Source organism: Bombina bombina, chromosome 6 (assembly GCF_027579735.1).
Source record: "Bombina bombina isolate aBomBom1 chromosome 6, aBomBom1.pri, whole genome shotgun sequence".
NCBI lineage: Eukaryota > Metazoa > Chordata > Amphibia > Anura > Bombinatoridae > Bombina > Bombina bombina.
This window is the reverse complement of record NC_069504.1, coordinates 676,879,332-676,901,600: the sequence shown is the minus strand read 5'-3', so window position 1 is coordinate 676,901,600 and position 22,269 is coordinate 676,879,332. Positions and strand designations below refer to the sequence as shown.

At 38.1% G+C, this 22,269-nt stretch overlaps 1 protein-coding gene across 1 annotated transcript in view; it reads left to right on the top strand.

The window, feature by feature from the left end:
* The window catches only part of UNC5D (unc-5 netrin receptor D), a 683,183-nt gene that overhangs the window by 211,909 nt on the left and 449,005 nt on the right, over positions 1 to 22,269 (top strand). The window lies entirely within an intron of this gene.

Genomic DNA, 22,269 nt, shown 5'->3' with positions numbered 1-22,269 from the left:
ATTTTTTTACCCTTAATTCCCTATACTTAATTAAAAGTTTAATTAATTTCATAGAGCACTCATGTAGAATGCTATCCCACTCTGATGAGAACTCCACATCCTCTAAACTAAAAGCTGGGTATTTTAAAAATTCTAAGTCCCCTTGGTACTATGTTATGAAGGACATAATTATCAAGCAGGGTAAGATCCTGCCATTCTTTTACATTGTTAATCAATAATTTTTCTAACGTTCTCAGTAAAGACACTGCATCTTCTATATTACATACGTTATTTTCAGGTTCACCCAGTTTGTACGGTGGTGAATGTATCTATGTCTCATATGCATTGCTAACACAATAGGGGATTGGTTGTGTGTCTTCGGAAACGCAGATATATAGGATACATTCGTTCTTATTTATTCTTTGTTCACTTTCTTAAAGGGGAAGTTCTACAGATGCCCCACCTGATTCAGTGTAGCGCTGTTATTACTTTCTCCTGTTTAAGCTTTATGTTTTACCAATCTACTGGCATGGTATATAAATCCTGTTCACAAGACAAAAGGCAAGATAGGTGCTGAAAAGACATGTATATTCTCTTATTAAGAGTCTTTAGGATCTTCAGCTTTGCTGTTTGTGGCTGAACATTTTTTTAAAATAATATATTAATATAAATAAAAGAAAAGTTCTTCATTGCCAGTTACAAAAAGAAACACCATGCAGAAGTGAACATTAAACACTTATAGCTAGATAAGAAAAGGGCATTGTCAGGGAACTTCCGGGCAGCATCCATGTTAAGACGCACATCTGCTTGCTGCACCAGCATTCTGACCATTTTTATCAAGTATTGCATACTGAAGGTACTATTTGTAATGGAAATCAACAGACCTCCTGAGAAGGTGCATTGAACAAACCCAGTATTAGCAGAATTTGCTGCTGGCATCAGTGATCTAAGCCATTTTAAGATGTAGGCCTACATCATACCCCCGGCAGGGTGCTTTTGGGCCCTGTCATTAAGCAGCACTCAGTGTGCTATACTTATTTACACATTTTTCCAAGAGATTGCTTGCCCATGGATATTTTACCTACTTGACATCTACTAATAACTTTATGACCTTATGTTTCTGACTTGTGTTAAACTGCTCTCTCGAATAAGCTGCAAAGATGGTGACTACATAGGAAAAGGAGTTGCGTCTGCTTCTTGACAATCACTTCTCTAAATTAGAGCACCTGCTGATACCAACTTTTCACCAATCCCCAAACAGTTGCCTTCCCTGATGACAGAGAGTGTTCTATGCTGCATAAGGCTATGGTGTCAGGTGGAGAAGCATTCAGGGATACATGTAATGAAGTTTATTCATGTATACTGATCGACACGGCAGACACAACCATAAAGGAGTTATCCTTGTCTAACATAGCAGACGACTGCCTGTCAGAACAAGAACTACAACCGGGCTCGCTTGTACTCAGATCCCTTCTTATTATTTTGAAGGCTGATGTGCCAGCATGTGAAGATATCTGCACTCCCATGGTAAGCGGATTGCCCCTGCACAACCGGCAGATACAATCCTTACTATAGAGTAATGTACTTGTTTGCATCATAACACCTACGCAGCTATTACTAGGCACTTTACATAGAGGGCATACAAAACAGATTCTTTCTCAAGTACAGCACTTCAACTTCAATCAGCATGTAAAAACTTTCATTATCTACTCTTTTCTGCGGTCACCTTCCAAACAGGAATCGGTTAATCATTCCATACAGATGGTGAATGACCATACCATAAAAGGTTGGCAAATACAGCAAAGTCACAACTGTTTTACATGAGCTGTATGTTTAGTCACTACACTGAGCTACAGAGAGAGGAGACCAACTTCAACACAATCTGTACTTGAAATCTAGTCTGCTGTTAGTAAGATACTACCTACCCATAGAGTTCATTTAAATTTATGGATTTAAAGATTTTGCCTATTCAAGAAGACTATGCGAATATAGGGGCATTTGGATGTTCATTAATGATGCCTATAGGCTGATGTATATGTGCCTTCCATGCAAGGAAGTCCTACACGTCCTATTTTATGGGAGGAGAACTGCATCTTTGGACTCTGCGGACACTTGGTTTATTTAATAGTTCAGACCTATTACCTTCATATATATATGCATCTAGACTGTTTCATAAAGTTTTGCTGGGCTAATGTTTTATTTTATTTTTCTTGTTGTTGTGTTGTCCAACCAGTGAATACTAAAATAATTAGCCTACTTGATTCATACCACAGATGCACAGTACCCACCAGCAACAGCTATTTAGTTAGTGCAATCCTACCACTAAATAAGATGGCCCACTGTCTGTGGCCGAGACGGTGGAGTCATACATGTTCCTTTGTTAAAGCTTGTAATTATGGAGTAGCCGCCTTTCACTAAGCTACTGTTCTTTAATATTTGTTATCACCTTGTGAGAGGGTTTAAGTAATGTTAATGTGGTAATTCAGTGAATTTTCCTTTGTCTCCTCTTCACTATGTTGTGGACTATATTGCTTGTTAGTAGGCAGTACCTGTATTAACCCTTTTGTTACTAGTGGAGCCAGTGTGTGACTTTGACAGGTTTTAGATTTTATGTGCAAACCCTTATCTCTGTTAGCTTTTATTTGTCAAATTGCAGCCTTAATTAAGTCAGCCAACAGATCTCAAGAGTTATTCCTAACACATGTTAAAGTTTCCCCTTATTAAGATCACTCAATAACAGTAGTGTTTTATAACTTATTACATCATAAATCAGTCCTGACACCCAGCATTTTGTTTTAAACATCCTAATGCAACCAAATTGATGTCACCGTTTCTTATTGAGCAATCAAAATTTTCTTCAATATTGAGCAATTCTAATTTCTCCCATAATTGAATATACTCCATTATATCAAGCAACACTACATGGCGAGATCACTCATGAAAATAAACATAATAAAATGAGGTGTAGCATATGAGACCCAAGAGTGGTCTCCTTTTTTTTTTTTTTTTTTTTTTTTGAAGTTCTAAACAAGTTCTATTGCATTGTCTTTTTTTATTTTATTTTTTATTTTAAATATTTTTATTGAGGTAAAATTCGGCATACAGATATAGTATTAAAACATTCCATGAATATCATCACTAGAAATGTAATACAGGGCTGAATATACAGTAGGTGTGATGGAAATACAAGCGTTGTTAATATGAGCAACTAATAAGGTAACAAACAATAAAAAAAACGCATACAATATTATGTAGGAATATAAGTCAGGCATGCCATTGAAAAGAGTAAGCCCCCTCTATTATTTGAAGGGCCACTTTTGGACCCCTGACCCAATGGAATTGTTGTTGCAATAGGAGGCTACCTGCAATAGAGAAGACCACTCATGGATCTTATTCTGTTTACCTCAGTTTTTTAGGTATTGACTTTATTTATATAAAGAACTAGTATGATTCCTAAAGACACCAAGCTATAAGGTGCGCGTACTTGTAAATCTGTGCAGGGATAGTGAGTAACATAAAACCTACCAACTAAGATCCTAAAAGCTGTTCAAGAGGGCTCTCCAAAAGTGATATAATGGGAACATGAGCAAAATTATTTATGCATATAACTGAAAGGATAAGCCACATATTTGATCGCCCCCAACTGTGCACTATAAACCAGTATAACAGCAATTTTGTATTGTGTGAGACATACCGCCCACTTCATTTCTGAAACAGCTCAAGATTTAAATACTGATCACAATTAAGTGGTATAAGTGGGACAGGATGTAGTGGGCCAACTAGCAATATAGAGCATACCTATTCAAATGCCAGAATGAACACAATTAGCAATTTAATATGTTAAATACTAAAAGTTAAACGCTAAGTAGAACTAGTACTTGTCTAATAATAAAAAAAAAGTAATGTCCAAAGTACACATTTGAAAACCACAAATTAACTTTTGCAAAAGTGAATGGACTGTTAGATGCTGTGCGCATTACCAGCTAAGAGACGGCAAATACTGGTTCGGTAGTCCGCCAGTGGGAAGCTTATAATTAAGCTGGTAATAACAGGCATCTCCAGTGTTTCCTGCTCGACCCCAAATAATATAATGTCCAAATCCTAATGTCAAAGTAAAGGGGTCACCCAGGATAGGGATGGCACTAACTGAGCACCTTTATTGATTCACAGTGTCTAGTTAGTCACCAAAAGCGAGCACGAACCTGAAGGGCAAACAGCCCGCCTGGATCCCAACTTTGAGGCAATGAGATCCTGTTGAGAAGCGGGCAAAACAGGCCTAGACAAGGGTGCCCGGTATTGCCGAGGGGCATAAATTGCTGTGACAATGCGGCAACAAAGAGCACAACATGGGGATCCTGGTCGTCATAGGCATAATCCTGATTCTGGGCGGAAAGTGCCGGTAAGCTCCCCACTGCTCCGTCGCAGTTTTGCGGTATGTCCGACCAAGGCTCCTCCAAAACAGCATTGAGGGCTTGAGAGAATTTAGGAGAGCTCTCCACTGCGGCCGCTTGTCTTTGCTCCGCTACTATAATATGTGGTAATGCCGCTTCCACTGCCCGCGTCTCCCAGGCTCTTACTGAAATTTCAGGGGTAGGGTGTGGACGCTGGGGCCCCAAAGCGTCGCCGCCACCACCACCCCCACTCACACAGGTTTCGGACTGGGTAGGTATGTGGGTCTGCCGGGCGCTTCCGCGAGTGTCTAGCCTCCAAAGCCACGTGGTGAGAAGCAAGCAGGGCTCGTAGCTCTTCCAAAAAGTTTAGGGGAAGCTCCATATCAGAGGTTTGGTAGCAGGCTTCAGCTAGGAGTAAAATATGTTACAATCTTGTTGACAAAGTATTGCGTCCTTACTGGAAAAGAGAAGTGCAGTGTCCTTCAGGATATCTCTGCTGGAAGGGAAAAGGAAAACAGCATATAAGCTGTTCATACCCATTCTAAGATTTACGGGGGGGGGGTGTTGAGGACTGCTCCTTATGAGAGTTGCCACAGGCCTCAACGCTCTGGATCGGCAATCTGGTGCTAATTTCAGCTCAATCTGGTGTCCATAGATTCAGTACACTCTGTGTAGTTCAGATACCTTAGTTTAAAGTACAGATGGCTTCATAAACTGCTGATAGTTGGCAAATTATCTGCATTCCACACACAGCTACCGATATTGCTGCCATTCAAGGTGCTGCCCAGAGACACGCCCCAGTGTTCTCCTTTTTAACATGCACCTTCTAGTCTTATAATCACTCTCCATTTGTATAAGGTCCAAAAGTGGCCTCCTGAGTTCCTTTGAAGATTTGCATTTTAATGGGTATGCTATCTAAGTCTTGATATGTATGAGAACCTTTTCTTAATACTTATGTTGGATCCTTGTAACCATTTACCAGTGTACTGTAATTGATTTTTATTTTGGCATATTGTTTGTACGCCCTATCATAACCTCAATAAAAAAAGATTTAAAAAAAAAAAAAAAAAAGGTAATTATCAGAAATCTCCTTCTATAATATACATATTAATTACTTAGTTCTGCCATACCTCAGCAAGCTGCTCTGCTTCATTTTCAGGATTAGATGAATGCGAGAAGAAATTACCAAAGCCCCTACCTGAGAAGAGACTGGGTCTAAAAGGACTAAGTGAAAATCAAATAAAATGTGTAAATTTATTACAACATACACATTAAATAGAAAATTTAAAACATACAATAAAACATGGATCCATGTGTACAAATTAATAACAGTACAATACAGTTACAATATTGGCTCTGATTAAGGCCTGTGAACATACAACGGTGATAGCAACACTTGCAATAGATCTTAACGTCTTCGTACAGGCTTATATAAATGCCTCCAATGTTAATACCTTAACTATGTGCTCAACATAGTAAAATATCGTGAAAAATTTAAAAGATATATAAAAATATATATGTGATGAGCAATGTGATTTGGTGAAGAGGAAGGTGGAAGTGAAAAAACAATAATAAATCTGACACAAACATTCCTGGTAAAAATGAAAAATAGTGGGTAGTCATGAAAAATCCACTGTGGAGTGTCTAGATAGATCATATGAATACATTGTCCGTGAAGAAAAAATAAAAATCTTATGGATACATTGTCCGTGAAGAAAAACAATCTTAAAAATCCAGTCTTAAAAACCTAATACAGTCCAATCTTAAAATGAATAGATGTCGATTAATGTGTAAAAGTGTCAATCCTCGAGATGCAGTGTAACAATAATGGTAATTTCCTTAGCGGATATACCTCCAATGTTTATATTAGTGTCAATCACCAAGATGCTGTGCATAAATTGTAACAAAAAGGTAACAGTCTCCTTTGGCGGATGTGTAGAAATTCCTAGGTAGTTCTTCTGTAAAAGAAAAAAGTGCAATTGCGTAGATTGTTTCAAATGTGATTATAGAAGAAAATATGCTTACCAGTCGATGGGTTTCGGTCTTTCAGAGACCTTTATCAAGACTCAGTCCTGACACCCAGTATTTTTTTTTAAACTTCATATGCAACCAAAATTGATGTCACCGTTTCTTATTGATCAATCAAAATTTTCTTCCATATTGAGCAATTCTAATTTCTCTCATAATTGAATATACTCCATTATATCACGCAACACTATATGGCAAGATCACTCATGAAAATAAACATTATAAAATGAGGTGTAGCATACGAGACCCAAGAGTGGTCTCCTTTTTAACATACACCTTCTAGTCTTATAATCACTCTCCATTTGTATAAGGTCCAAAAGTGGCCTTCTGAGTTCCTTTGAAGGTTTGCATTTTGATGGGTATGCTATCTAACGGCTAGATTTGGAGTTTTGTCGGTAACGACCCGAAAAACTAACGCCGGCTTTTTTCTGGCCGCACCATAAAAACAACTCTGGTATTGAGAGTCCACGTAAAGGCTGCTTAGGCTCCAAAAAAGGAGCATAGAGCATTTTTAACGCAGCTTCAACTCTCGATACCAGAGTTGCTTACGCAAGCGGCCAGCCTCAAAAACGTGCTCGTGCACGATTCCCCCATAGGAAACAATGGGGCTGTTTGAGCTGAAAAAAACCTAACACCTGCAAAAAAGCCGCGTTCAGCTCCTAACGCAGCCCCATTGTTTGCTATGCGGAAACACTTCCTACGTCTGCACCTAACACCCTAACATGTACCCCGAGTCTAAACACCCCTAACCTTACACTTATTAACCCCTAATCTGCCGCCCCCGCTATTGCTGACCCCTGCATATTATCATTAACCCCTAATCTGCCACTCCGTAAACCGCCGCTACTTACATTATCCCTATGTACCCCTAATCTGCTGCCCTAACATCGCCGACCCCTATATTATATTTATTAACCCCTAATCTGCCCCCCACAACGTCGCTTCCACCTGCCTACACTTATTAACCCCTAATCTGCCGACCGGACCTGAGCGCTACTATAATAAAGTTATTAACCCCTAATCTGCCTCACTAACCCTATAATAAATAGTATTAACCCCTAATCTGCCCTCCCTAACATCGCCGACACCTAACTTCAATTATTAACCCCTAATCTGCCGACTGGAGCTCACCGCTATTCTAATAAATGTATTAACCCCTAAAGCTAAGTCTAACCCTAACACTAACACCCCCCTAAATTAAATATAATTTACATCTAACGAAATTAATTAACTCTTATTAAATAAATTATTCCTATTTAAAGCTAAATACTTACCTGTAAAATAAATCCTAATATAGCTACAATATAAATTATAATTACATTGTAGCTATTTTAGGATTAATATTTATTTTACAGGCAACTTTGTAATTATTTTAACCAGGTACAATAGCTATTAAATAGTTAAGAACTATTTAATAGCTACCTAGTTAAAATAATTACAAAATTACCTGTAAAATAAATCCTAACCTAAGTTACAATTAAACCTAACACTATACTATCATTAAATTAATTAAATACAATACCTACAATTACCTACAATTAACCTAACACTACACTATCAATAAATTAATTAAATACAATTCCTACAAATAAATACAATTAAATAAACTAGCTAAAGTACAAAAAATAAAAAAGAACTAAGTTACAAAAAATAAAAAAATATTTACAAACATAAGAAAAATATTACAACAATTTTAAACTAATTACACCTACTCTAAGCCCCCTAATAAAATAACAAAGCCCCCCAAAATAAAAAAAATGCCCTACCCTATTCTAAATTACTAAAGTTCAAAGCTCTTTTACCTTACCAGCCCTGAACAGGGCCCTTTGCGGGGCATGCCCCAAGAAGTTCAGCTCTTTTGCCTGTAAAAAAAAACATACAATACCCAAGCCCCCCAACATTACAACTCACCACCCACATACCCCTAATCTAACCCAAACCCCCCTTAAATAAACCTAACAATAAGCCCCTGAAGATCTTCCTACCTTATCTTCACCATACCAGGTTCACCGATCCGTCCTGAAGAGCTCCTCCGATGTCCTGATCCAAGCCCAAGCGGGAGGATGAAGAGGTCCATGATCCGACTGAAGTCTTCATCCAAGCGGGAGCTGAAGAGGTCCATGATCCGGATGAAGTCTTCATCCAAGCGGGAGCTGAAGAGGTCCATTAGAGTAGGTGTAATTAGTTTAAAATTGTTGTAATATTTTTCTTATGTTTGTAAATATTTTTTTATTTTTTGTAACTTAGTTCTTTTTATTTTTTGTACTTTAGTTAGTTTATTTCATTGTAGTTATTTGTAGGAATTGTATTTAATTTATTTATTGATAGTGTAGTGTTAGGTTTAATTGTAGGTAATTGTAGGTATTGTATTTAATTAATTTAATGATAGTATAGTGTTAGGATTTATTTTACAGGTACATTTGTAATTATTTTAACTATTTTAGCTATTAAATAGTTCTTAACTATTTAATAGCTATTGTACCTGGTTAAAATAAATACAAAGTTACCTGTAAAATAAATATTAATCCTAAAATAGCTATAATATAATTATAATTTATATTGTAGCTATATTAGGATTTATTTTACAGGTAAGTATTTAGCTTTAAATAGGAATAATTTATTTAATAAGAGCTAATTAATTTCGTTAGATTAAAATTATATTTAATTTAGGGGGGTGTTAGTGTTAGGGTTAGACTTAGCTTTAGGGGTTAATACATTTATTAGAATAGCGGTGAGCTCCAGTCGGCAGATTAGGGGTTAATGTTTGAAGTTAGGTGTCGGCGATGTTAGGGAGGGCAGATTAGGGGTTAATACTATTTATTATAGGGTTAGTGAGGCGGATTAGGGGTTAATAACTTTATAATAATAGCGGTGCGGTCCGCTCGGCAGATTAGGGGTTAATAAGTGTAGGCAGGTGGAGGCGACGTTGAGGGGGGCAGATTAGGGGTTAATAAATATAATATAGGGGTCAGTGTTGTTAGGGGCAGCAGATTAGGGGTACATAAATATAACGTAGGTGGCGGCGCTTTGCGGTCGGCAGATTAGGGGTTAATTATTGTAGGTAGCTGGCGGCGACATTGTGGGGGGCAGGTTAGGGGTTAATAAATATAATATAGGGGTCGGCGGTGTTAGGGGCAGCAGATTAGGGGTACATAAGTATAACGTAGGTGGCGGTCGGCAGATTAGGGGTTAAAAAATTTAATCGAGTGGCGGCGATGTGGGGGGACCTCGGTTTAGGGGTACATAGGTAGTTTATGGGTGTTAGTGTACTTTAGAGCACAGTAGTTAAGAGCTTTATAAACCGGCGTTAGCCCAGAAAGCTCTTAACTACTGACTTTTTTCCTGCGGCTGGAGTTTTGTCGTTAGATGTCTAACGCTCACTTCAGACACGACTCTAAATACCGGAGTTAGAAAAATCCCATTGAAAAGATAGGATACGCAATTGACGTAAGGGGATCTGCGGTATGAAAAAGTCGCGGCTGAAAAGTGAGCGTTAGACCCTATTTTGAGTGACTCCAAATACCGGAGGTAGCCTAAAACCAGGGTTAGGAGCCTCTAACGCTGGTTTTCACGGCTAACGCCAAACTCCAAATCTAGGCCTAAGTCTTTATATGTATGAGACCCTTTTCTTAATATATTTCTTATGTTGGATTCTTGTAACCATTTACCAGTGTACTGTAATTGATTTTTATTTTGGCATATTGTTTGTACGCCCTATCATAACCTCAATAAAAAAAAGATTTAAAAAAAAAAAAAGGTAATTTTGTCAGAAATCTCCTTCTATAATATACATATTAGTTACTTTGCTCTGCCATACCTCAGCAAGCTTCTCTGCAAAATTTTCAGGATTAGTCACCTCTAGTGAGACTAAAGAACATACACACACACACATATATATATATATATATATATATATATAATGTCATTGACTTTCTCAAGACGTGTGTACAATTTTATATCCTTCATACTGAACTATTTTAAATATCTGTTATTTTTCTGTTTAGTAAATGTTAGATAAAATAAACTTTTAATTTGACCTAAATGAACAGGACTGAGACAAAACCAGTGAGAGACATAACATCCCACCAGTGAGAGACATAACATCCCACCAGTGAGAGACATAACATCCCACCTGCCTTTAGCAAATGTAAAGAATAGTAAAATTTATAGGTCTATGAATTTAAAATTTAAAATTTGTACTTAGACTTAAAAAAAAAAAAAAAAAAAAAGGTTGTTTGCCAAATTTCCTTGTACAACCCCAATTCCGAAAATAGTTGGGACAGTATGGAAAATGCAAAAAAAACAAAACAAAAAGAGTTCATCCTGTACTATATTGAAAACACATTATTAACACATTATTTGATGTTTTACTTTGTGAATTTAATGTATGTTTGAAAATTCTGATGACCGCAACATACTCCAAAAAAGTTGGGACACCTGACTGTTTACCACTGTGTAACATCACCTTTTCTTTTAATAACACCATTTAAGTGTTTGGTCACTGAAGACACCACTTGGTTAAGTTTAGCAACCAGAATTTTCCCCATTCATCCATTATACATGTCTTCAGCTGCGCAAAAGTACAGGGCCTTCATTGCCTTATTTTGCGCTTCATAATGCACAGTAAAGCCTTAACTTGCATCTGTGGATGCAGCAGCGAATAGTGTTGACTAACAAAGGTTTACCAAAGTATTCCTGAGTCTATGTCAGGATTTCCATTACAGACTCTTGATGGTTTTTGAGACAGTGACATCTGAGGAATTGGAGATCACGTGCATTTTAGAAGTGGTTTTCAGCCTTGCCCTTTACGCACCGAGATTTGACCGGATTCCTTGAATCTTTTAATTATATTGTGAACTGTAGAAGGTGAAAGGCCCAAAATCCTACTGATTTGTCTTTGGGGAATGTTGTTCTCAAATTGTTGGATTGTCCGCTGATGCATCTGTTGGCAGATTAGCAAGCCTCAACCCATCGTTGCTCTTGAAGGACTTTTATGGAGGCTCCTTATATACTTTGATTACACAATTGCCTCACCTGCTACACATCACCTTCTTATTTCAACTTGTCACATTGCTATTAGTCCTAAATTGCCCTTGTCTAACTTTTTTAGAACGTGTTGCAGTCATCAGATTTGAAATGAGTGTATATTTTAAAAAATAAATTAAATTCCCATAGTAAAACATCAAATAATGTGTGTTGATTTTTTATTTTTTTTGCATTTTCCATACTGTTCCAACTTATTCGGAATTAGGGTTGTAATTTAAAGGGGCATTTAAAAGTACATTTCAATTCAAAATTTGTCTACACATAAAAATATGAATAAAAATAAAATAAAACCTTTGCAATCCTTTGTATTAGTTGCTATGTGTGGGAGCTCATGTACATGTGTCTCTTATTGGCCAAACCTAAGGAAGTAAGATAAAGAACCTTCACAAGACTTTTCAATGGTTGTGTCCCAGGCCTGCAAAACTGCATATTTTCTAACAAAATTACAGTTTTAAATGCCTTTAAAAAATATATCTTGCATGCATATATTTTGCAATGTAGTTAATAATTTTTGATGTACAAATACCAAAAAAACGAACTAACGGAAGATAGTAAGACTCAAGAATGAGGATAGAGTAGTGGAAGAAGATAAACAAATAGCAAACTGTTTAAATGATTACTTTTGTTCAGTCTTTACAACAGATGGTAAAGATAGTGAGATTCTATCAAGGGATGTTACTGTAAATAATAATGTGAGTAGTACTTTTCTTTTTACAGAAGAAGAGGTTTCAAGGGCTTTATAAAAAATAAAAGTAAATAAGTCTGTGGGTCCAGATAATATTCATCCAAGGGTTCTAAGAGAACTTTAATCTGTGATAGCTACTCCATTAGTGGATTTATTTAATCAGTTTCTTCTAATAGGAGTTGTTCCTAAAGACTTGAAAATTGCCAATGTAGTCCCTCTTCATAAAAAGGGTAGTAGGGAAGTTTCTGCTAACTATAGGCCAGTCAGTTTGACCTCAATTGCAGGAAAATTAATGGAAACTAATTTAAAGGAAATACTTGTGTCTCTCCTTCAGACAAACAGCTTAGAAGACAAAGGACAGCATGGTTTCACTGCTGGAAGATCATATCAGACTAATCTAATTGATTTCTTTGACCATGTAACTAAATTAATAGACCAGGGAGGAGCCGTAGATATCCTAGACTTTAGCAAAGCATTTTACACCGTCCCACACAACAAACTTATTCAAAAAATGTATTGCCTTGGAGTAGATGCTAAGATTGAAACGTGAGTAGAATGCTGGCTTAACGATAAACGACAGAGGGTTTCAATTAATGGAGTACATTCAAATGAGGCGTCAGTTACTAGTGGTGTTCCCCAAGGGTCAGTTCTTGGGCCGGTTTTGTTTAACATGTTAATAAGTGATATTGGAAGTGGGCTTAAGGGGAGGTTTGCTTGTTTACTGATGATACAAAAATTTGGAACAGAGTTGATGTTTCAGGAGGGGTCGATCAAATGAACAGTGATATTAAAAAAACTAGAGGACTGGTCAAATAAATGGAATCTGAAATGTAATATTACCAAGAGCAAAATTATGCATATAGGATCCAAAAACTCTAAGGCCAATTATAGTATCAATGGTACATCACTGACTGTAATTAAAGAAGAAATGGACTTGGGAATTATTATTTCAGATTATTTAAAATTTGGCAAACAATGCAGTAGTGTAGCCAGTAAGGCCAGTCAAATACTTGGTTGCATTGGGAAAGGTATTAGTAGCAGAAATAGCAAGGTTCTTATGCCACTTTAGAGATTATTAGTTAGACCAAATCTGGAATACTGTGTACATGTACAGTTCTGGACACCATATCTTTAGAAAGATATAAATAAATTAGAAGCTGTCCAAAAGAGGCCTACTAAAATGGTACATGGTCTAAAATATAAAATGTACAAAGAAAGACTCTATGATCTAAATATGTATAGTTTAGAGGATAGAAGGGAAAGAGGTGACATGATAGAAACCTTCAAATATATGAAGGGACTTAATAAAGTAGAAGCTGAAAGCATTTTGCACAAAAAAATAAATGCCAAAACAAGGGGTCACAATCTAAAGTTAGAGGGTAGCAGATTCAGGAGAAATTTGAGGAAGCATTTTTTTATAGAAAAGGTGGTGGATTCATGGAATAAACTTCCATTTGAGGTGGTAAACATAAAGACTGTAAAGGAATTCAAAAATGCCTGGGACATGCATAAGGCTATCCTAAGGAAAAAGTAACAAGTAATCAGGGCCAGACTGGGAAATTAGACCAGCCCTGGAAATTTGTATAGACCAGCCCAACCCCGCCCCCTCCAACCTAGCCACGCCCCCTCCAAGCCAGCCAACTATGCTCTAGCTGGTTTTCCCTTCAACTCATATAGATATAGATATATATATATATATATATATATATATATATATATTATAAAATAAAAATATTGTGAGTTAAGCAGGCAGTTTATACACAAATGAAATACTTGCAGATATACTTACACATACTTGCAGACACATCACATACACAGCGTACACATACATGCAGACACACAACATACACATGCAGACACACTATATACACATGCATACCACAACACACACATACATGCAGACACAAACATACACATACAAACCGACACACACCACATACACATACATGCAGGTGCAAAACATACACACACCACATGACCCCTCAAAACTAAAACTTTCAGAGTATAGGATTATTTAATATGCTAATTAACATAGATGCATAGTCTAAAAATAATATCAATTAAAAAAAAATATATATACTACTTAAAACATATTTGATTGCTGTATCAAATTTAGTAATATATTAGTGCTCTAAACTATTTGCTTAGCCAGACAGTAGCTGGCTACAATATTGACTGGAGTAATAGATTGGGGTTACATACATACTATTATCTCTGCAACATCTACCCATTTAGAAAATCCAGCAAACAATTCAGATAACCTTTCTGGGATTAGATAATAGCAACTATGGTGGAGATATATTTATTCATAGTGTTTTTTTTAATGCTCCAAGTAAAAACACTATGAATAAATATATCTCCACCATAATGAATATATCTGCATGAAGTGTTGTGTAAGTGTAGATGTCTGATGCCATGATGCTTATATAAAACAGTCTGCCATATTTTTTAATTTTTGACACAGTCTTCTACAGTTCTGGACTTTCACACTCAGTCTCAGTCACTATACTATCATCACAATCTGTTTAAAAGTCAACTTCACAAAACATTCATCACAATAATAATATAAAAAAATATATATATATACTGCAAACAAATGTGACTTGTCTTGAACCCTTACCGAATAAAGATGATGTGCCTGCCCTGCTGGCTGCCTGCCTCTCAGTCTCTGCTCTGCTGCCTTCTTCCAAATGTGCCAATGCCGGGTGCTGCCCAAAGTTGCAGCAACCTCAGTACAGTGCTGCTGTGTTGTCCCTCCCTGCTGGCTCTGACTCCCACTGTCCACTGCACTGGGCCACTCGATAGCAGTGTGTCACATGTGCCCCCACATGGCCTGCTTGAGCTCAGTGCTCACTCACTGACACTGCGACGCAGACGCTGGCACGCTGCTGCTCCCAGGCTGAGGCTCCCGCTCCCTCCACTATGTCAAGTGGTGCGGTGAGGCAACTTGTTGTGACATCACAGCCGCCGGCCCGCCCCACCTGACCCGGTCCGCATATGAGGATTCCTGACCTGAATCCTCCTGAGTCCTCCTTCGCTGGCCTGCCTCAGACATACTGAGCCTGTGACTGTGTGAGACTGTCACTGTGACAGACACAGACTCAGTCACTGTAAAGATGACAGGCTGGCTGGTTTTATAGTAAGGTGGGTGACGGCCTTAGGGGGTTAGTTAGCACCAGCGGCCGCAGCACCGGCCGGTTTAACTTGCAGAGGTAGCGGGCCAGCGGCGAGGGGGTTAAATTATGAAACAAATAATAAAGTTTAATAAAAAAAAATTACTACACTGTAACAGGACCACAATTATATTGAAATCAGGCTCAGCAAAGCTGCAATTGCAGAAATATTTTTATACACAGACAACAGCAGCAGCCAGGGATTTTTCCCGGTATCCCGCCTGCCCAATCTGGCCCTGCAAGTAATATGGGTAGACTTGATGGGCCTTTTTGGTTCTTATCTACCATTAAATTCTATATTTGTAAATAAAAAGACTTTTTACAACGTCTCTTTAAAGGGATATTAAACGTAAACATTGTATTTTGTGATTTAGACAGAACATAAAAGTTTTAAAAAAGTGCTTTGTTCCCATGGTATTCTTGGTTAAATAAATATCTAGGTAGATGCCTGGAGAACTACATGACAGGAACTAGTGCTGCCATCTAGTGTTATTGCAAATAGATGTTCTTGCAAAACTGCTGCAATATAATGCTCCAGACACTTGCACCCTCCTGAGCTTACAACATTGCTTTTCAACAAAAGATGTAAAAAGAATGAAAAAATTCTAATAGAAGTAAATTATAAAGTTGTTTAATATTGCATGCTCTATCTGAATCACAAAAAGAAAAAAAAAATGGGTGTCATATCTCTTTAAAATTGTGTTGTTTTCCCAGCCCCCAGAGGCTGGTATTATAGCCTTTAGATACTTAGTTCTAACACACGATACATAGTGGTTGCTTGATAAGTTGCTGAGCACATTTAAATCTACCCCTAACTGGCTATATATATATATATATATATATATATATATATATATATATATATATATATATATATATATATATATATATATACACCGTATACACACACATATTTACTTAACAAATATTTTGCAGTGCAGTTCTGAACTGCTTAATATACTTTGCAAATATATTCAGATAAGTTGCTGCCATTTCAGTACCTTAAAAATGCCCTTCAATGTCATTTGAAGGGCAGAAACTTTAGAGTTGATCTGTTTTATCTGTGTATTTTAAACTGAGAAGACTGGTGAATGTGCACTAAAAGCAAGCAGAGTTCTGGCTGCATATACTGAAGCTTTGAAAATGTAACAAATAAACCTATTAAGTTTAATGTACACTGAGGCATATGTGCATCAAGGCAATTTTGCCATCAAATTAATGAAAGCAGAGACATTTTTAACTTGCATCAACTGGAGTCAATTAACTTATTTTTCTTCTATGATGTGGTTTAGCTTTTGATTTTAGGAACAGTCTAAAAGTTTTTTTTTATGAGGAATTGATATTATATTAATTGATATCTATCTAAAAATGTGTATTTTGTTTGTCTATTTTATTCCCCCATTTGTTTGCCTCAGACATTTCTGATGAAATGCATACTCTTTGTGAAATAATATATTCATTAACGTGTTGAAACATTTACTAACCTAAGCAGATGGAGCACTTTAAAATAAAGATATTTTTTGTCCCTTTTTTATATTGCTATTTTTTTAATTTTATGGTTGAATTATTAATATTATTTTTTTTAAATAATGCTTGAAGTAAAGAAGTGTTACTCTATAGTGTATTTTTATATCCCACCATGACAATAGAGTTTCCCCCTAACTGTAAGATTGATATAACATGTGAGTACAGAATATATGAAGTCATCTTACAGTATTTGATTCCATATCACTCATCTCTTTAACCAATCTCTCACCACTGGCACATTTCCTGATATATTCAAGCATGTGTCAATCATACCAATCCTAAAAAAGCCCTTGCTTGACCCCTCCACGCCTTCTAAATATCAACCAGTCTCCTTACTTCCCTTTGCTTCAAAATTATTGGAATGACTGGTCTATAATCGGCTAACTCAATTTATCACAACTAACTCCTTACTTAATCTGCCCTAAACACTCAACACAAACTGCTCTTGCTAAAGTAACAAATTACCTGTTATCAGCTAAAGCAAAATGCCACTACTCCTTACTAATTCTTCTTGACCTATCCGCTGCTTTTTGCACAATTGACCATCCTCTCCTTTTAAAACACAGCTTGCGATCCTATGCCTCTCTCAGTTGGAGTACTGCAAGGCTATGTCTTGGGCCCCTTGCTTTTCTCTCTATAACTTATAGCCTCCTTTGGATTCCAGTACCACTTATATGCTGATGATAACCAAATCTATCTTTCCTCTCCTGATATCTCTCCCTCTTTACTCAACCAGATTTCCAACAGCCTCTCTGCAATTTCCTCTTGGATGTCTTCACACTACCTCCAACTGAATCTGTCCAAAACTGAGCTGCTTCTTATTCCCCCCTCTTCGAGACATCCAACACCTGACATTTCTTTGATGGTTGGAGACTCTATTCTCAACACCTCACCCCAGGTCCGCTGTCTTGGGGTCTCACTTGACTCAAAACTCACATTCAACCCACATATACAAGCACTTACCAAATCCTGCTGTTCACACCTATGCAACATTTCCAGAATTCGTCCCTTCTTTACTCAAAAAACTACAAAAATAATAATTAATTCCCTCATTTTGTCACGCATTGATTATTACAATCTACTCCTAATTGGCCTTCCAAAACACTGCCTCTCCTCCCTCCAATCTATTATGAATGCTTCTGCTACACTCATCCACCTAAGTCGGCGATCTACATCAGCTACTCTACGCTGCCAGTCTCTACACTGGCTCCCCATACACTACAGATAACAATTTGAAGCCTTAACCCTAACTTACAAAGCACTGAACAGTCTAACTCCCAACTATATTTCCTCTCTCATTGTGAAATATTTCCCATCCTGTCCTCTTTAATCAACCTCTGACCTACATCTCTCCACTCCTGTTATCTCTATGTCCCACTCCCGCCTCCAAGACTTCACATGTGCTGCTCCTGTCCTCTGGAACTCTCTATCCCACTCCATAAGACTGTCTCCAACCTTGTATAGTTTCAGATGCTCCTTGAAAACCCACCTATTCAGAGAGGCTTACCATCTCTCCTCCATCGCTCATCCAAACCAAACTAATACCTGAACTGCCTGACTCACTGCTGCAACTACAACCAATGTAACAAGCTACCCCAAACTTATGTCTCTGCACCCTAGACTTGTATACTGTGAGCTCTCAGAGCAGGGCCTTCTTCCTCCTGTACTAGATGTGTTATGTTTTTTATTTTCACAAATCTTTATAATTGTATACCCCTATCATTGTACCCAGCACTACAGAATTTGGCTGAGCTATATAAATAAATTATAATAATAAATAATAATAATCACACAGTATCCCTACATGCTGTATTTACTTTGAGGCCAGAAGGTATATTTAGGGGTGCATTTACTATCCCTGGAGGCAGACAGATTCGCAAGTATTGAACGTGTCTGCAAATAGGGAACCTGTCTGCCTTTAATTACAACTTGTGATGTTTCATCACAGGGCAAAATTGCAAATTGCACAAGAGGATTATTGTGCAATGCCGCCCAGTGCTCCAGCACAACCTGGAGCAGGGCATGTCAATCACCCCTAACGAGCGATTGTCGGGGTGATTGATCTCACCACTTCTAAGGTAGCGAAGAAGAAAAATAAGCAGTTTGTCCTTCTTAAATATTCTGCTCCACATAGCAAAAAAAGCTGCAAATGTGTCTTAATAAATGTACTACTTAGTATGCGTAATTAAAGGAACATAAAAGTGAAAAACAGAACTGCTATAATAGCTTAGAGCATTTTATTATTGTACTATGGCTTTCATATTGCTATGTGTTTAACCCATTAAAAGAGGTTAAACACACAGTTAAAATCAGCTCCAGAGCATCAATGTACCTAGCTGAACACATTTGGTCAACCAATGACAAAAGTTTAATGGGTGTACCTACCAATACAAAGCTAGCTCACAGAAGTACATTGTTGTTTCGGAAACTGCCTAGGCATATGTTTCAACAAAGGATACAGAGAGAACAAAGTAAATTTGATAATAGAAGTAAAATGAACATCTCTTAATTTGCACTCTGTTTTATATAATCTTAGTTTAATATTGATTTTCATGTGCCTTTAAAGGATAATCCCAATTTCAATGGGACATTACATTCATTTTGCAAGGTGTTAGAAAAAAACAGCACTGAAAAGTGCTTTTATATAGCTGTCTATGAGAACGGTGTGTTCCCTGTAAATAAATGTATATATATATATCTAAACTATAATCATGTTAGTAACATGTCCGTCTGCAGTTGCGCACGCATCCTCAAAGAAATATTGGATGCACGCGCAGCCACCTCAGAGCGAGACAGCTTCAGAAACTCCAACTCTCAGCTGTAACATAACAGCTCAGAGCTGGAGCTCCTGAAGCTTCAGGCATCTGCCACATATTGAGCGGGAGCACGATCGGTGCTCCGCCTCCATATGAGGCCAGATGCCTTATCATTACAGACGGTGACACTGTGTGTAAAACAAACAAACAAAAAAAGGACAAGGGGAGAGAGAGCAAAAGAGAGGGGAGAGAGAGAGGAAAGAGAGAGAAAAAGAGAGGGGAGAGAGAAAGCAAAAGAGAGGGGGAGAGGGAGAGCAAAAGAGAGGGGAGAGAGAGAAAAAGAGAGGGGGAGAAGGAGCGCAAAAGAGAGGGAGGAAGAGAGAGCAAAAGAGGGGGGTGAAAGCAAAATAGATGGGAGAGAGAAAAAGAGAGCGTAGAGAGAGAGCAAAAGAGAGGGGAGAGAGAAAGCAAAAGAGAGGGGAGAGAGAGCAAAAGAGGGGAGCAAGATAGCAAAAGAGAGGAGAGAGAAAGAACAAAAGAGAGGGGAGAGAGAGAACAAATGAGAGGGGAGAGAGAGCAAAAGAGAGGGTGAGAGAGAGCAAAAGAGATGGGAGAGGGAGAGCAAAAGAGAGGGGGAGAGAGAGCAAAAAAGAGGGGGAGAGAGAGAGCAAAAAATAGAGGGGGGAGAGAGAGCAAACAAGAGGGGGGAAGAGAGCAAAAGAGAAGGGGGAGAGAGAGCAAAAGAGAGGGGGAGAGAGAGCAAAAGAGAGGGGGGAGAGAGCAAAAGAGAGAGGGGAGAGAGCAAAAGAGAGGGGGAGAGAGAGCAAAAGAGAGGTGGGAGAGAGAGCAAAAGAGAGGTGGGAGAGAGAGCAAAAGAGAGATGGGAGAGAGAGCAAAAGAGGGGGGAGAGAGAGCAAAAGAGGGGGGAAGAGAGCAAAAGGGGTGGTGAAAGAATCCACATGGATGGATTCTTTCACCACCCTGCTTTTTTCGGAATCCACCTGGATGCAGCATAAGCTGCATCCAGGTGGATTCTAAAAATGGCAGGGTGGTTCCTTCACCACAATAGACTGCCCTTCCAAAAATGGCAGGGTGGTTTGGTGGTTCCGTAACAACAATACACTTCCCTCTGGGCAGACTTTCCCACTAGTGTGTGTGTATATATATATATATATATATATATATATATATATATATATATATGTATATATATAGTATATATATATATATATATATATATATATATATATATATATATATATATGAGAAAAATGCTCCCATTAAAGCCTATGGAACACATTCACATTGCATCTAACTTGTAATACCAGTGCACATTATTGCTTTCTCAGAAGCGATATTTTGCACTCCATTTATAATGTAGCCCATAATCAGCAATGTGGTACAGTCTACAGGGAGTGCAGAATTATTAGGCAAATGAGTATTTTGACCACATCATCCTCTTTATGCATGTTGTCTTCCTCTTTATGCATGTTGCTCGAAAGCCTACTACCAATTAAGCATATTAGGTGATGTGCATCTCTGTAATGAGAAGGGGTGTGGTCTAATGACATCAACACCCTATATCAGGTGTGCATAATTATTAGGCAACTTCCTTTCCTTTGGCAAAATGGGTCAAAAGAAGGCCTTGACAGGCTCAGAAAAGTAAAAAATAGTGAGATATCTTGCAGAGGGATGCAGCACTCTTAAAATTGCAAAGCTTCTGAAGCGTGATCATCAAACAATCAAGCGTTTCATTCAAAATAGTCAACAGGGTTGCAAGAAGCGTGTGGAAAAACCAAGGCGCAAAATAACTGCCCATGAACTGAGAAAAGTCAAGCGTGCAGCTGCCAAGATGCCACTTGCCACCAGTTTGGCCATATTTCAGAGCTACAACATCACTGGAGTGCCCAAAAGCACAAGGTGTGCAATACTCAGAGACATGGCCAAGGTAATAAAGGCTGAAAGACGACCACCACTGAACAAGACACACAAGCTGAAACGTCAAGACTGGGCCAATAAATATCTCAAGACTGATTTTTCTAAGGTTTTATGGACTGATGAAATGAGAGTGAGTCTTGATGGGCCAGATGGATGGGCCCGTGGCTGGATTGGTAAAGGGCAGAGAGCTCCAGTCCGACTCAGACGCCAGCAAGGTGGAGGTGGAGTACTGGTTTGGGCTGGTATCATCAAAGATGAGCTTGTGGGGCCTTTTCGGGTTGAGGATGGAGTCAAGCTCAACTCCCAGTCCTACTGCCAGTTTCTGGAAGACACCTTCTTCAAGCAGTGGTACAGGAAGAAGTCTGCATCCTTCAAGAAAAACATGATTTTCATGCAGGACAATGCTCCATCACACGCGTCCAAGTACTCCACAGCGTGGCTGGCAAGAAAGGGTATAAAAAAAGAAAATCTAATGACATGGCCTCCTTGTTCACCTGATCCCCATTGAGAACCTGTGGTCCATCATCAAATGTGAGATTTACAAGGAGGGAAAACAGTACACCTCTCTGAACAGTGTCTGGGAGGCTGTGGTTGCTGCTGCACGCAATGTTGATGGTGAACAGATCAAAACACTGACAGAATCCATGGATGGCAGGCTTTTGAGTGTCCTTGCAAAGAAAGGTGGCTATATTGGTCACTGATTTGTTTTTGTTTTGTTTTTGAATGTCAAAAATGTATATTTGTGA